Consider the following 17,036-nt stretch of genomic DNA (forward strand, 5'->3'; position numbering starts at 1 on the left):
CCCATGCCGATGGGCTTCCTTCTGGTTTCCCAAGCTGTTTATGCTAGGCATCAGGGAATTTCACCACCTCCAACCCCTCCCCGGTGATCGATCCTTGCGGGGGCACGCCGGTCCGAGTGACAACTTGTTGTACATTTGCTTATCGAGTTGTATTCCGCTCTCTTTGAGCTCTTGATTTGTTTATCGAGTTGTATTCACACTTGTTTGGTTGCATCGTATCTTTGTTTTGCTTATCAAGTTGTAAGTCGGTTCACTACCTGATCATTACGATTGCAAATTTCCAAAATGAGTTCAATTTCGTTCACATTTGTGGTGTGATACCCTGCGATGCGATGCACAGAAAATCCACAAATGCAACATCTTTTGAACAAAATGGATTGTTTCATCCCCATCACGTGTTTTGCAAAATGTGCAACTTTTGAAAAGAATAAAACCTGCCTGAGGCAGTGCAATGTGCTTAAATTACTAGTAAAAAAGGAAAATAAAGCGTAGAATGGCAGGGTAGCCAAGTATCAGAATTGATACCGGTGAAACTCCCCTTGCGGTTAACGCACCTTCCGCATCTTTGTTCGGGTCAGCCACGTCGTTGGACGCCCTCACAATACGGGAAATCACACCTTTGAAACGTGAACCTTTGAGTTGACCTCAGGCCACAACTTCTGCGAGCAACGCTCGATGCGTGCGAAGAATGTCCCGCCCCGTATCCTTTTCATGCTTTGTGAACTCCACAAATTGTTTCAATTATGCTATGTAATGGTACATCCTTTCTTTACTTGCGTAGACCGCATGTCTAATTTCATTACCTGCGTAGACCGCATGTTTAATTTCATTACCTGCGTAGACCGCATGATTTGATTGCGTAGACCGCATATTTAATTTCAATACCTGCGTAGACCGCATGTTTTGCTTGCGTAGACCGCATGTTTAATTTCATTACCTGCGTAGACCGCATGATTTGATTGCGTAGATCGCATGTTTAATTTCAATACCTGCGTAGACCGCATGTTTTGCTTGCGTAGACCGCATGTTTAATTTCATTACCTGCGTAGACCGCATGATTTGATTGCGTAGACCGCATGTTTAATTTCAATACCTGCGTAGACCGCATGTTTTGCTTGCGTAGACCGCATGTTTAATTTCATTACCTGCGTAGACCGCATGTTTTGATTGCGTAGACCGCATGTTTAATTTCATTACCTGCGTAGACCGCATGTTTAATTTCAATACCTGCGTAGACCGCATGTTTTGATTGCGTAGACCGCATGTTTAATTTCAATACCTGCGTAGACCGCATGTTTTGATTGCGTAGACCGCATGTTTAATTTCAATACCTGCGTAGACCGCATGTTTAATTTCATTACCTGCGTAGACGGCATGTTTTTGCTTGCGTAGACCGCATGTTTAATTTCATTACTACGTAGACCGCATGTTTTGCTTGCGTAGACCGCATGTTTAATTCCATTACCTGCGCAGACCGCATGTTTTCATTGCGTAGACCGCATGTTTCGATTGCGTGGACCGCATATTAATTTCAATACTTGCGTAGACCACACGCTTTACTTGCGTAGACTGCATAATTTGTTGATTTCGTTACGTGCGTAGACCGCATGCTTATGATCAATTTCATCGCCTGCATAAACCGCTTGCTCCACGTACCTAGTTGTATTTCCATATGCATTGTCATGCTCCCCACTTGCTTTGCGCTGTCACGCATTTCGAGTACACTACTTTGCATGTTGCTAACGATGTTGTACCTGTTAAGTTTGTTTTCTCTTCAGGCACGATATTGTATGTACGGTTCATTTGAGGCTGGTGCAACCAGACGAGCCGCACAGGTATTGTATCCTCCGAGTGAGACGTATTGAGAATTACATAATTCTCTTACATCCTTTCTGCATTTTAGTGTAGTTTGGTGTATGTTAGCTTAAAACTGTCGCATGTATGCTTCGTTACAGCTTTCTTTGCATGATCATAAGTTATGTTCGGCTCTCTGCATTGTTTTGCATTTTGCCCCAGCCTTCGGGCGCATATCTTGATTGTCTTGCATGTTTGTCTGAGTCCTCGGCCTTGTCAAAAATGGGTCGTCTCTGGGCTTTGACATTCACTCCCGTCATTGTTATGACTTTCGAGTTCTGTCAAAGAGGGGCAACTGTAGACACCCCATTTTTGACCGTCCTCAAGACTTGGACGTCACCGTTTGAACACTCGGTGATCATCCATGATCGTGTTCGTTTGGAGTTCCCGGAGGTCTCGGCTTGCGCGCCCTGCCTCAGGATCTCCGAACTTGACCGTTTAGTGTCTGGTTTTGCACCGAACACTTGTGTTTTGCCTTGGAAAGGCAGGGAATGCCTTATGAGGCATCCCCACACACCACCGGCAGTGGCTGGAAGCCACCGGATGGTCTTTTTCTGCCATCGGCACTTTTGTTTGCCGGTCGGCACACTTTATTGCCGGTCGGCATAATTTGTTGCCGGTCGGCACTGTTTTTTGCCGAAATGGCATTTTTGGGCAGCCGACCACTGTTCATCCACTTTATGGAGATATTTTGTGCCAGCTGTGATAGCTGGCACCAACTCTTCCCCCCTCCATACACGTGTATGGAGGGATCTCCCTCTAAGCAAGCTTGTTGAATAAGCTTTGCAAGAGGGAGTCTTATAAGAGGAGGGCCTTCCTCTTTGATTTAGGTTAGACTCTTGCAACCAAAAACCAGACCTTGGAGATATAGGTACATATTATCTCTATACCTCTCTCTCTCTCCTCCTTTGTGTGTGTTTCTTAGCTCAAAAGGTGGTTTTTACCTTACTTTTGCACCATTACACACACCATCACACCTTACTCCGAGATTGAGGGACTTGGGGGGTTGTTTCTTGAGTTTTTGGACTGGTTTTGATCAAAAGAAGGAGGCTAGACCATTTGTTCCTCAAAGGTTCTTCAAGGGTGAGCATCTTGATTTATATTCCCCAAACTTGCAATAGTTTTTTACTTATCTTGCTTGCTGTTTTAGCTCTTGTGTATAACATAAAAAGGGCTTGTATTTTCCTGCTTTAGCACTTTCATTAAGGTCATTTTGTGGTTTGAGTGTAAGCTCACCTTTCTAGGCCTTATTTGGTCCATTTTGGTGCCTCTTTCATAAGGTTTTGTTCACTTCAGTGTTTTGGTCCTTTGACCATTAAAAATCAGTGTATTTTTAGTGTCAAAAAGTTGGTTTGAAGTCTTGCATAGGGGAGGGACACCCCTCTTCCTTCTTGGTTTTGTTTCCTTGAGTTGTGGCCCAAAAGGGTGACATGCATGCTTGCTTGGTTTTTGCTTCATTTCAGAACTTTTTGGGTGTTTTTAGGTCATGTGGGATCTCTATTTTTGGCTAGATTTGTATCTCCTTGTATGCTTGTAGTACTTGCTTTGTATTGCTCCATTTTGCTTAGAAGTGCAACTCATGATTAGGCCATGATTCTTGTGTGTGTTGGCTTACTTCCATGAAGTTTTTAATGTTATTTTTCCATGCTAAAAATCTATTGGTTATCCATTTGTTCATGCTTGACATGCTTGTTAGGGTTGCTTTGCATTTTGGCTTAAAAGCTTTAAGTATGTTGACCTCTAGCATGCATGGTTGTGATTACCCTCATGATTTAACACCATCTAGGACCACATTTTAGTCCAAGAATCATGTTTGTATGTGTGCATGCATCACCTCTTTTATGCCTTAAGGGTGTACCCTCTTGTGCCTAGGAATGAGCCTTAGTGCATATGCCTCTTGGGAGTCATCTTGGCTGGCATTTTAGGAATTTTTGGAGTCCCATTTTGCATGTAGAAATTCTGTTTTTACTTGTTTGAATCATGCCATAGCTTGGTCTTGTTGTTGAGAGTAAAGTGGTCCTTTTGGCGCCTTAACCTCGGGTCTATTAGCTTGCATGTTGACATTACATACTTGTCATGTTTCGTCGCATGATATTTGGCATATCTTGCATAATTAGCATCATGTTGTATTTTGAGCCTTGTGAGCATAACATGCATTGCATCATTTGGCTTGGGGTGTCAAGCCAAATATGAGGGTCAAGGGACATTCATACTCCAAGTGATGCAATGTACCTTGATTCTCGGTCACCAGGGCCTTTGACTTCGACATGAAAAGGCTTCGGATCTCATTTTGTTTGTTGCATGCATCCTTACATTAAGTGGCGAATTTGATCCCTTGGGTCATCATGCTCCATTGATGGCTCAAAGATCGAGGGTCGTGCTTCTTTGAGTTCGAAACATGATAAGAAGCACAACCATGCCCACACGTACCTGAGAGGCCCATGCCATGCACTGTCTGTTCTCTGTTTGCTGTCAAATTGTCTTCTGCAGGAAGTTTCTGCCGACCGGCAGAATTTAGTGCCGACCGGCAATATCTGGAGTGCCGAGGAATCCAACAAGTGCCGATGGGAATTGTGAAGTGCCGGTGGGAATTCTGTCCGGCCGGTGGTGCTCTGCAGGATGCAAGGAACATGCTCCAGTACTTTGGCAATTTTCAGAAAGACAAGGAAGTACAAACAGAGGCGGCAGAAGTACAGTACGGGTTTTCCGGGCGAGACGGATTCGAGCATGCATCATTCGCGCATCCCGAGGCAGAGGCTGTGGCTACCCTCTTCTTTCCTTTGCCATCTTTTCCTTTAAATTAAATCAGAAATTTTGTAATAATTTTATTCGTTTATTATTTTGGGACTGTAATATTTATTTGGGCCCTCCGAGTGAGGGCAAATCTGTAATAAGTGTGTGTGGGTGGTGTGTATGTCTTCCAATCCCCGTTTCTTTCTTCCCTTTTATTTACCTGCTTATGATGGTAGATTAGGGCATTTTTTGAAATTAGCATACCTTATGCTATGCATGCGTGCATCCATGCATTTGTACTGCATACATTAGGCTCGGTACATCACGCTAACTGCATTGGTATTTCAAATTCTAAACTGAATATGTGATAATTGTGCATTTTCACATACCATGTTTAGGGTTAGCCGAGCCTGCCTAGATCGCATTTTGCATGTGATGCATTAGCCACTTTTAACATGAACTAGGACATGCATGCTTGCTAACCAGTTTACTGTTTTGGCACGGAGTACAATGTAAGTATTTTTGCTTTAGCATCCAGCATGTGTGTGAATGTTGCCATAATAGTATGCTTGCCATGCGGCTAAGTGCTTACATGAGATAAACTGTTTGAATGCCTGTGGGTGGAGGTCAAATTGCTTAAATTGGGATAATGCGTTAAAACTGTGAACTTTAAGCCCACTAGATAGTGGCAAAACCATCTTTTCCAAAGGCCCACCTGAGGGTGGCAAAATCTGCATTTGAGCCTACTTGCGAGTAGCAAACCATTTTTCAAAACGAACATAAAATGTTTTGTTCCAATTTGGGCGATTTGGTCTATACTTGTTTGCTGCGCGCATAACATAGTAATTCTAGGCTAACAATCGGTTTAAGAACATATAAAGTTTTCAAAAATGGATATCACAGTTAGTAGAGGCCGGTCTTCGGACCGGGCGAAAGGGGGTGCTCATAGCTGACCTTCCCCGATCGTACCCAAGCTCCCGAGCCGAGACAACTCCGGTGATGACGGACATGTGGCCTTCGGCACCGAGTCAAGGTTTCCTAAATTGTCCCATAAAAAATATTTAGGTGGTGACTCTGTATCTGGCAAAGCAGTCCATGTTTGGCACTACTTTTTCAAAAAACTGTTTCTCAAAACGATTTGCCAGGTTTGGACTCTTTGGTTCAGATTAAGAACCGTGACACAAGTCGAGTCCGAACTGTAGTAACCCCAAATGAACAGAACGGGACTAACCCTCCCGGGGCGTTCGGGGGACGTCTACAGAGAGTCAAAATATATACACCGCATTCGGCCCCATCTTATACATACAAATCCAGAAGTACCCTATTCGGCCAAATAACCAGTTTAGTAAGGGGCCGTATGAAGAGCGGTTTGCAACGAAAAGAGCTGAGTAAATAGTTATACGGCGAATTGAAGGCGGGCCCAGCCCTGAGCCCCAAGAAAGAAAAGATATAAACAGAAGAACATCAGCTAGAGAGAGGTATGTGAGAATTAGTATGCTTAACTTAAGATACAAGCAATCAAAAGAGTATATACTGACTTATCCGTCGGAGTGCTAATTCCGGCACCCCCGACTGGAGTGTTCATTCATTTTCAGGTTATTAGCTAAGGATCTCGAGTGTCCCATTGGATCCAAAGAGTATTTCCAAACCACTCCCCCACATAAGCTAATTAACTAACTAATTAAAGCTAAGCTAATTATTACAAAACAAATTAAATTAGCTAAACTACTTCATTAATTATTCCAACGAATTAATTAACTATTCTGGTTAACTAAAATAATTACAAAACGAAATCGAATGACTAGTTTACTAACTAATTAATTACAACACTTTAAAAAATTTACTAGCTACAACTAATTAATTACAACAAATATCTAAGCTATATATTTAAACTTAAACAAGCTCGGTATGTGAAGAATGCTCACGCACGTGCTTAGTTTCCACCCGAAAAGCCACTGTTTTGCTTCCGAAGAGCCTCTGTTGCACAATAGAACACCAACACTATTGCCCACTTACAGAATAACTATGCTTTACTTCAAAAACACACTGTTGAATTTTACATCAGTGGCCGGTCGACCAGTGATCAGACCTGCCGGCCACCTATGATAGCCGGCTGGCCATCAAAGATCGCCTGCCCACCAGAGAAAGTGGCTTGCCTGCCACTGTTGCCAGTTCACCTTGTTGCAATAGAGAACAAATAGAGCATGCACAGGGTATTTTCAAGGGTTTGTTTGCACAACTCACCCCTCCTTTTCTTGAACAAATCAAAGGAGTAGTAAACTTAGTCCACAAACCATCAACTGAAGCAATTCCATTGCATGATGGCTCATGAACCAAAGCCACCTCCCCATCATGGAAGATCAAGGGAAGTGGTGACCTTTAGAAACTTGATCAATTCATCACTAGTAAGTATGAAATGGCCCAAGTTCCATGTGTTCAATTAACGACCGATTGAACACAATGAAATTATTATCTTGCATCTTTTTAGCCTCAATTTTATTACATCATTTTAGATTACCAACCATTCTTTAGTTCATTAAGTCAAATGGTGAGTTTAAGTCCTCTAATGGAAAGAGGGCTCAAACCAAGAGTTGTCTTAGGCATGAAAGAGACATCATACCATTGGTAATGAACCCCTTAAGGGATTAAACCATTACGTATGACACCTTAATCTCATGCTTTAGACAAATAAGTTGTTCGAACCACTTTCAAAGAAAAACAAAAGCCAAGAAATGAGAGAGGTTGCAGAGATGATTAAGTGTGATTACAAGTATGGAAAGCCATAAATAAATGCAATCAACTCAAAGGAAATGGTGTCTAAGGCCTAGAACACCAAACTCATGAGGACTATTACACTATAAGCATGCAAAACAAAGCTCAAATGCAACTATCAACCAAAAATAATGCTAAAACAAGTCTAATACAGTCCTAAAATATGTTGGAATTGAGCTAAAAAAGGCTAGATTAATATGCCAAAACATAGCACAAACTAGGCTAGTAAGCAAGACACAAGGAAGGGAGGCTAACCCCTTCAAATTTGGACTTCAAAACATGATTTTGGCCATTTAAAAAGCTCTAAAAATCAGTGTTCAAAAGCTTTGAAAAAGATAGTAAAATGATGGAAAACACAAGGGAAAAGGCCTTCAAAGCAAGGTACAAAGAAAGGTGAACCAGCCCTCAACCTTCAATCACCTTAAACCCCAAGTTTCAGCCCAAAAATATAGAAGTTTTGCAGCCCAAAAATAGTTGGAAAATTGCAAGAAAAAGAGTAGTTAAAGCAAACAAATAGGCAAAGCCTTATCCCTTTTGAAGTGGAAATCAATTCAAGCAACAAAACCAAGCAAACAACACCCTTAAGAACTCACACAAGTCTCAAAGACACCTCAGCTCAAAGATGAGAAGGTTTGGTTAAGGGTGTATAGGCAAAGGTTAAGAGTGTATAGGCTAACGTATATGAATTTGCTAGAGAGAGAGGAAAAATTTTGCTCTAAAATGTTTCCAACCTTAAAACATGAGAGGGAGGTCTCCTATATATAAAAAACATGAATTCCCCTCAAGAACATCCAGCGTTACACATGGGGACAGATGCATGCATCTGTGAAAACAGTTGGCACAACTGTCAAAAAATATCTACAAAAGAATCTGGTGGCTAGCCGGCCATCATTGGTGGCTGGCAGGTCACATCAATGGATGGCAACTAAAAAGTGATGGCTGCCCAAAAAGGTGGTAGACAAGCCACCAAAAGCTGCAAGCTTGAAGAACCAAGGCTTGGTCCAAGAATGAGGCAATAAGAGTATAGGGTTTGAAGGGCTCAAAGCTGTGGCATCCTGCTGAAAACTTTGAGCACTTGACGAGCATATAAACTCATCATCAGGTGTGCATGCAATGGTGTCCAAGTCGCAAGGGTCGTCAAAAATGGGATGTCTACAACTAGCTTTGTTCTACTCTTCTTTTACTTACCTTTTCTAGCTTTTCAAACTAATATTCAACACTATGTTTTTTAGTTTTTGGGACTATTTTAGTTGTTTATTTAACTTATGCTTTGAATACTATGCTTGTGTTGTTGTAAGTCCTCATAGATTTGTGGTTTAGGTCATAGACACCAATTTATTTGAGTTGATAGCTTTTTATTCCGTAGTTTCCATGTGAAAAGTCTCACACTTATAATCATGTTTGCCTAATCATCTCTGCAACCACCCTCATTTTTCTTCTTCTTTTTTTTCCCCCGTGATTAAGAGTTATCTCAAACACTCGGTTGTTGTTCAAAGCGTGAGAAAGAGACTTTCCATGCTTAATTGTTTATTCTGTTCGGAGGTTCATTACTAAAGCATTACATCTCTCTCATGCTAAGCATAACTTTTTGTTTCTCACTTCTCTTCATCGTTTTTTTTCACTTAGTGGACGTAGTTATCACTTTTGGACAAAAATGAATAAAGGATGACAAGGTAATGTAAAACAGGTTAAAATTGGAGTAAAAGTGGCAAAAAAGAGTAATAAGATTGAGTCCGATTCAATCGAACATTATATTGAATCCATTGATTCTTGAATCATTACATACTCTTTAATGATGTTAACGATTCAAGAAGCAATGTCTACCAAATTCCTTGAGGTAACTCCATGATAGGGAGGAGGTTTTGTTGATCATTTATTTCCCTTCATTGAGTTTTTGTCCTACCGGTCCATATATCATCACGCAACAACTTTGCAATAATTGACGGTTTATGAAACGAGTCTATTCATCCTCTGATCAATTTCATGATAGGGATAGGTAGAAAGGATAAACATCTCCTGGAAACACTCTGTTATTGCTTTGTTTCAATTTAGTGCCAGCAAGGCAGTACCCAAAAACAATGGTCGGCCGGCCACCTTTCTGTCCGGCTGACCACTTTCCAAGGCCAGCAGCCACCCTATTTTATACAGACAGTGTCATTTTCAAGGCAAAACAGAGCAGAAGTTGGGGCAAAAACAGATTAAATTTCTTACTACCAATAGAACAGATTTTGGCAGCAAACAGAGAGGTTTCTGGGAGGACATTTTTATTTGTGCGCGTGGGATGTTTTATTTCTCGTGGTCCTTCAAAATTAATTCTTTGATTGTAGTATGTTTAAATTTATTAGATTCGTTCAAAATTGTAATAGCTAGTTAAATTAGTTAATTTGGTGTTGTAATAATTAGTTTAAATTCGGACATTCGGACCCTCTTGCATGAAGGCAAACTTGTAATATTGTGTATGTCTTCTAACGCCCATTATTTCTCCCTTCTATTTAATTGCTTATGATGGTTACATATAGCATCATATTTTGGTTTCATGCCACTACCATGACTTGTATCCATTTTTGTATGCATTGGGTTCGGTTCATCATTCTAACCTTCTTGTTATTTCTCACTTACTTGAATACATGCGCTACCATATACTTTGAGGTGGTTCACATGTCATGTTAATAAACCGAACCTAGTAGTTGCATTATGTATGTGTTGCATTAGTCACTTGCATATTAGAGCATGCATTTTCAAACTATTTTCTTCTATTTTCGCTTGCCTCGATTAGATGCTAGGTGAGCGTTTTTGCTGTAGTATATTGCATGTATGTTTGTGTTTCCATATCGAGCATATTACCATAAGGCTAAGTACTTATTTGATATATCTCTTGAATGCCGGTGGATGAAGGTTATTTCGCTTAAGTTGGGGCACATTTGATTAATGTATATATGAGCTTGCTTTTTCAAGTGGCACATATTCAAAACACTTTTCAAGTAAACATGAAATCAAAGCATTCTAAAGTGAGTGACTTAGTCTATACTTATGTGCCTCACATAGTAAGATAGCTTAATAATCGAAACAAGAGCATATACTGTTAGGGATGACAATCTGAAACTGGGCCGACGGTGACCCGACCCCCCGACCCCGAATTCAATGGTTATTCACTGAAAAATATCCCCTACAGGCCGGGGATGGTACTCAAAAATTCATCCCCAATGATATTCGGGCCGGGGACGGGGATAGGTGTTTCAGACCCGGACCCGGCCCTACCCCAGCCCCGACCCCGACCCCGACCCCCACCCTGCTTAATCCCCAAGGTGAAATTACCGTTTTATCCCTGGATATATATATGCTTGTTTTGTTTAGGGTTTGACACAGAGACACAAACACACACACACTCTACCTCTGCCTCTCACTCATACGGCGCTTCTCTCTCTCTCTCGCTCGCAACTGGCCTCTCCCTCTCTCTTTCATTGGTCACCGCCGCGGCTCCCTCCTCACCGGCGATCCTCCGTCACCACCGAGCCTCTCACTCACACACGACGCTCCTCTCACTCTCTCTCGCTCGCCACTGGTCTCTCCCTCTCTCTTTCATCTGTCACTGCCGCGCCTCCTTCCGTATCGGCGATCCTCCGATCCTCCCTCACCGATGCTCCTCCGTCGCTGCTCTCTCTGTTTAGATATCTCTCTCTCTCTCTAGGGATTTGGATCTAGGGTTTACATATATGTATATTATATATATATATATATATGAGTATATAGATTTGTTTATTGTAGATCTGCATATCTGAGACTGAGTATATCTAAATTTTTTTTTCTCTACGCGCAGCCGATTAATCTCGACCCTAAGAGTGCTGATCTCTTCGCTGACCGCGCTCAGGCTAATATCAAGCTCAACAACTTCACCAGTACTGCAAATCCCCTTCTCTTTCTTTCTCTCTCTCTCTCTCTCTCTCTCTCTCTCTCTCTCTCTCTCTCTCTTCATATATGTATGTGATGAATTGCAAGATTTCATCTTTGTCTCTGTTTGTGGTTTAATTTGAATGTATTATTGTTAAATTGGAATTTGCAATTCGGTTAATTGTGTTTATCTCTATATTGTAATTTACTTTCATGTATATTGTATTATATATGGTTCATACTTGTTACTTGGAGCTTGTGATATGAAATTCTTGATAGTTTATGACAGTTTGTTTGTGGATTTTATGTTAATTATACTACATCTGCTTGGTTCATACTTGTTACTCCGAGTTTATCCGAATTTGTTGAAAGTTGAAATTTGTTAGTCATAACCTGTTAGTCATAATTTGTTAGTCATAACCTGTTAGTCATTTGTTGAAATTTGTTGAAATTAATTTGTTAGTCATAACTTGTTAGTCATAATTTTGAAGATTAATTTGTTAATTTGTTAATTTTGAAATTAATTTTGAAGATTAATTTGTTAATTTTTTTATGACATTTTTTTTTCAATTTTAAATTTACGTCATTCACTTCTTTTAAGAAATAAATTTCAAAGTTGAAATTTCTTAATTTGTTAATTTCATTCAAATAATTCTCAAACTTCATTCTCTGACTTCAAAATGATATTTCTCTAACTTCATTCAAATAATTTGATGTAACAAGTTAAAAAAATCAAAATGCTTCATTTTCTGTTTAATGGGTTAGTGGTCAGACAAAACTACTAAGTTTAAACCTGTTAAAATATATCACTCACTCACATTCTTCTCCACTGGTGTTTACTTGGACAAAGACTTTCAAAGGATTTCTTCCTATGTTTGCCACCACACGGTTAAGTTGATTTGCAATCTACAAAAACACAAAGCAAAAGGCAAAAATTTAAACAATCACTTATGAAATTAGAAGGCTGAAGAGATAATAATAATCCACTTAAACCACTTTTTCAGCAAGTTCATCTTTTACATTCATCATTTTCAGCAAGTTCATCTTTAACATTCTAAAAGCAAAATAATCTATGGAACAGAAACACTTTGCTCTCACTTGATGTTTAGTTAATTTGTTTCTCAGTTCCATTAATTCAATCCATGTTATTAGTTATTATTAATTTGTTTCTTAGTTACAATAATCTACTTTTATGTTACCTCTGCTAATATTAATTCAATCCATATTATTTTTATAAAGGTTAAAAATGTCAGATGTTAACTCTGAAGTACCCGTTAACTCTGAAGTACCATTTGAGAGTGACGTGTCACAACATTCATCGCCAGCAACAAACGCACCTACTCACTCACCGTCTCCCCTCTCTAATCAACATGTTATTGATTTAGAAGAAGAGTCTAATACTACTTGTGGAGGAACTAAAAGAAAACCTAGTGTTGTGTGGGGACATTTTAAAAAACAACAAGTCAATGGGGTGTGGAAGGCAATATGTAATTATTGTAATAACCATCTTGGAGGTGATTCAAAAAATGGAACTAGGCATTTGCATGATCACCATAAGAGTTGTATTTGGAAAAAAGTGATGGACATGAGGCAAAAAGTGTTAACTAACAACTTTAGTAGAGAGAGTCCAAAAATGAATTTTTATATTTTTGATCAAGATTTTGCTAGGAAAGAGTTGTCACATGCCATAATCTTGCATGAATATCCCCTCTCTATCGTAGACCATGTTGGTTTTAAACGATATTCAGCAGCACTTCAACCATTGTTTAAAGTGCCTTCTCGAAATACGATAAAGAGTGATATTTTAAAGATTATGATTATGAGAGGATGAAGACATTGAGTTTGGTGGAGCATAATAAAAGTAAGGTGGCAATCACAACTAATATGTGGACTACTAGCAATCAAAAGAAAGGATTCATGGCTGTCACCACACACTTTATTGATGATTCATGGACATTGCAAAGTCGCATTTTGAGGTATATTTTTGTAAATTTGCAAATCATTTAAAAATTGTATCTTATTCAGTTCAATTTGCATGTTATTAATACTTGTTTATGAATATCATGTTTTAGGTTTATTTATGTTCCATGTCCACACATAAAAAGAAGTTCTTTGTAATACTTTGCTTGAGTGTATGATGGACTGGAATATTGATAGGAAAATCTCGACTGTTACTGTTGATAATTGCTCCACAAATGATGCCATGATTACCATGTTGATGGATAAGTTAAGTAATTCATCACTTTTGTTGGGTGGTACGTTGTTTCATATGCGTTGCTGTGCACATATTTTGAATTTGATAGTGAAAGATGGATTGGATGTCATACGAGTTGGTGTAGAGAAAATTCGAGAGAGTGTAGCTTATTGGACAGCAACACCAAAAAGACTAGAAAAATTTGAAGAAATAGTCAACCAATTGCGTATTCCACATACTAAGAAATTAGGACTTGATTGTACAACTAGGTGGAATTCAACCTACTTGATGCTTCAGACAGCCTTATTGTAGAAGGATGCCTTTTCTTGGTTGAAAATTAGAGTGTCCCAGTATAAGACTATGCCAACTGAGCATGAATGGGAGTTTGCTAGAGAGATTAGTGGGTGGTTTAAAATTTTTTTTGCTATCACTGAGTTGTTTTATGGTACAAAGTATCCCACATCCAATGTTTGTTTCCCAGCTTTATGTGAGATTAGGATGACACTGTCTCAATAGCTCTCTTGTAAAATTGAAGTGATCAGAAAAATGGCATAAAAAATGGTGGAAAAATTTGATAAATATTGGTTAGTGATACATAGTGTTATTGGAGTTGCAGTTGTACTTGATCCTAGGTATAAGATGGGTGCATTGGAGTTTTATTTTGAAAAACTTTATGGAGACAAAGCTGAAGATGAAGTTGATAGGGTTCGTCATATTTGTTATGATTTGTTGCAAGAGTATTAGCACCGAGTTGGTATGGAGACCGATGTTGTTGGTTACTCTTCTACTTATCCAGAAATTGTTACAGAGACCCTTTAAGAATTTGATTTGTTTATTAGTAGAAAGAGAAGTAAAAAAAATGAAGAATGTAAGATCAGAGTTGGACCATTATCTAGAAGATGATGTTTTGCCAAGAACTTCAGGTTTTGATGTTTTGAATTGGTGGAAAGCTAGTGGACCAAAGTATCCAACCTTACAGGCAATAGCTAGGGACATTTTAGCTATTCTTGTATCCACTGTTCCATCTGAGTCAACATTTAGTACTAGTGGAAGATTGGTGAGTCCACATCGTAGTAGACTTCATCCAAACACATTAGAAGCATTAATGTGTGCACAAAGTTGGTTGTGGAGTACAGAGATGAAAGGTATTATTTCATCTAATCTACATATTATTATTTCAAATTTTATTATTTATATTACCATGGAATAATTTCAATACTGAGTTTATATTCTTTACTTTTTAGGAAATTCAACATTGGAATCGGTGGGCTATGCAACTATATATGATGATGATGAGATCGAGTCGGATCACTCATGTGCCACTTTTGTGTTTGTTGTCATCTTTTTTGTTTTAATTGTTAACATTTTTTACATTTTATTATTAGTATTAATTATTTATTTTTTTTCCTTTTGTTATTTAACAGGAATTCAAGTTGAAGGAGATGATGGAAGTTGTGTGGTTTGTATGGGTATTGGACAAACAATGGATTTGATTTTTTATGTTGTAATGGATATCTTTTTTTTTTTAATTTCAATTTTTGGGTAACCTATCCCCTGCAGGTTGTGCTTGGGATTAATTATTATCTTTGCTACTTGTTGAATTTTCTCGTGTGTGTGGGCTGCTGGACAAATGTTTTGTTTGTTATTTTGTTGCTACAGGATGTTTTGTGTTTGGGTTGCGTATTTGACAGATGTTATATTTGACAGATGCTGCAGGACAGATTTATTGAATTTGTTGACATATATTGGCAGATTATATATTGATAGATTATGTTGAATTTTTGGCAGATTGTATATATTGGCAAATTGTATATATTGGCAGATGCTGCTGGACAGATTGTATATATTGGCAGATTATGTTGAATTTTTTAAGTTCTTTGTGATAGGATGAAAGTTGTGTGTGATAGGATTTTTTTAACTGGACAGATTTATTGAATTTGTTGAAATATTTTGACAGATTATATATTGGCAGCTTATGTTGAATTTTTGGCAGATTGTATATATTGGTAGATTGTATATATTGGCAGATGCTGCTGGACAGATTGTATATTTTGACAGATTATGTTGAATTTTTTAAGTTCTTTGTGATAGGATGAAAGTTGTGTGTGACAGGATTTTTTTAAACATGTACAGATTATGTTGATTTTTTTAACTTCTTTGTGATAGGATGAAAGTTGTGTGTGATAGGATTTTTTTAACTGGACAGATTTATTGAATTTGTTGACATATATTGACAGATTATATATATTGGTAGATTGTATATATTGGCAGATGCTGCTGGACAGATTGTATATTTTGACAGATTATGTTGAATTTTTTAAGTTCTTTGTGATAGGATGAAAGTTGTGTGTGATAGGATTTTTTTAAACATGTACAGATTATGTTGAATTTTTTAAGTTCTTTGTGATAGGAAGAAAGTTCTTTTAATTTTAAAACATGTACAGATTCTTAATAGGATGTTTAAAATTATTTTTCACAAAAAAAAAAAAACATAATCGGGAATTTGCGGGGTCGGGGATACCCGATCCCCGATCGGGAGCGGGGGTGGGGGGGGATATGGTGTCCTTGTCAGGGATTGGAGAAGGGGAATTTCTCACTATCAGGGATCGGGAACGGGGAGTATGGTCCCCGGCCCTGCCCTTCCCCGTTGCCATTCCTATATACTGTACATAAAAAACATATCATGATTAACAGAGGCCAATTTTTGATCGGGTGAGTGGGGTGCTCAATTCATGACCTTCCCCTCTCATACCTAAGTTCTTGAGCTACGACACTTTGGTTATAACGAACAAGTAACCTTTGGCAAGAGTCATGAGTTTCCTAAATTTCTAAAATATATTTAGGTGGAGACTTTGAAAGCTGGCAATGCAGTCCATTTTTGGCATCTCTGATGGTAAATGGATTTTCTAAGATTTGCCAGACTAGGACTCTCATTTGTTTAATCTATTTCACACTACACTTGTAAAACCAGATTTAGAAACACAAGAGTCCGAACTGTAGGGCTATCGTATTGGATGAGACTAAACCCCTCCAAGGAGCACGAAAAACAAGCTGCAGTTTCTGGTGACTTTGCTAGGGAGATTAGAGAACTTGACTTGAACTTCATGATGTGAAATTTTATCTACACTTATATGTTGTTTGCATTGCATTTGCATTGGTGCTTTAAGTCACTGTGTTTTCCATCTGTTATTCCTGGACGACTTGCCTAAAAGCTTGCTAAAAGGCTGGCCGGTCATTGGCTCTGCCATGTTGGAAACACAACCCTCGGATTTGGATTATCATTGTACCGCTTGATCCTCCTTTCATTTCTCGGTGTTAGGCATAAAAGGTATATTGGGTAATCTTGCCGAGGTACCTCTTTCGACCATTCAACCTAGCTGTATATAGTAAAGCCATAGCGACTATTCCAACATAGGACAGGATGCTCACCTGTCTGCAGGATTTTGTGAAACTACTTGCTTGAAGTAATAAAATCCTTGATCATGCCAAAATCTAGGACAGGGTAACCCTACCCCCTCATAGGGGTGTTTTGGCTCTCTTTATTTGGTATATGTTTTACAGTGAAACTATATAGGAATGCGCCATATCACTGGCA

Source organism: Camellia sinensis, chromosome 10, assembly GCF_055761805.1.
Source record: "Camellia sinensis isolate YWXY chromosome 10, ASM5576180v1, whole genome shotgun sequence".
NCBI classification, from domain to species: domain Eukaryota; kingdom Viridiplantae; phylum Streptophyta; class Magnoliopsida; order Ericales; family Theaceae; genus Camellia; species Camellia sinensis.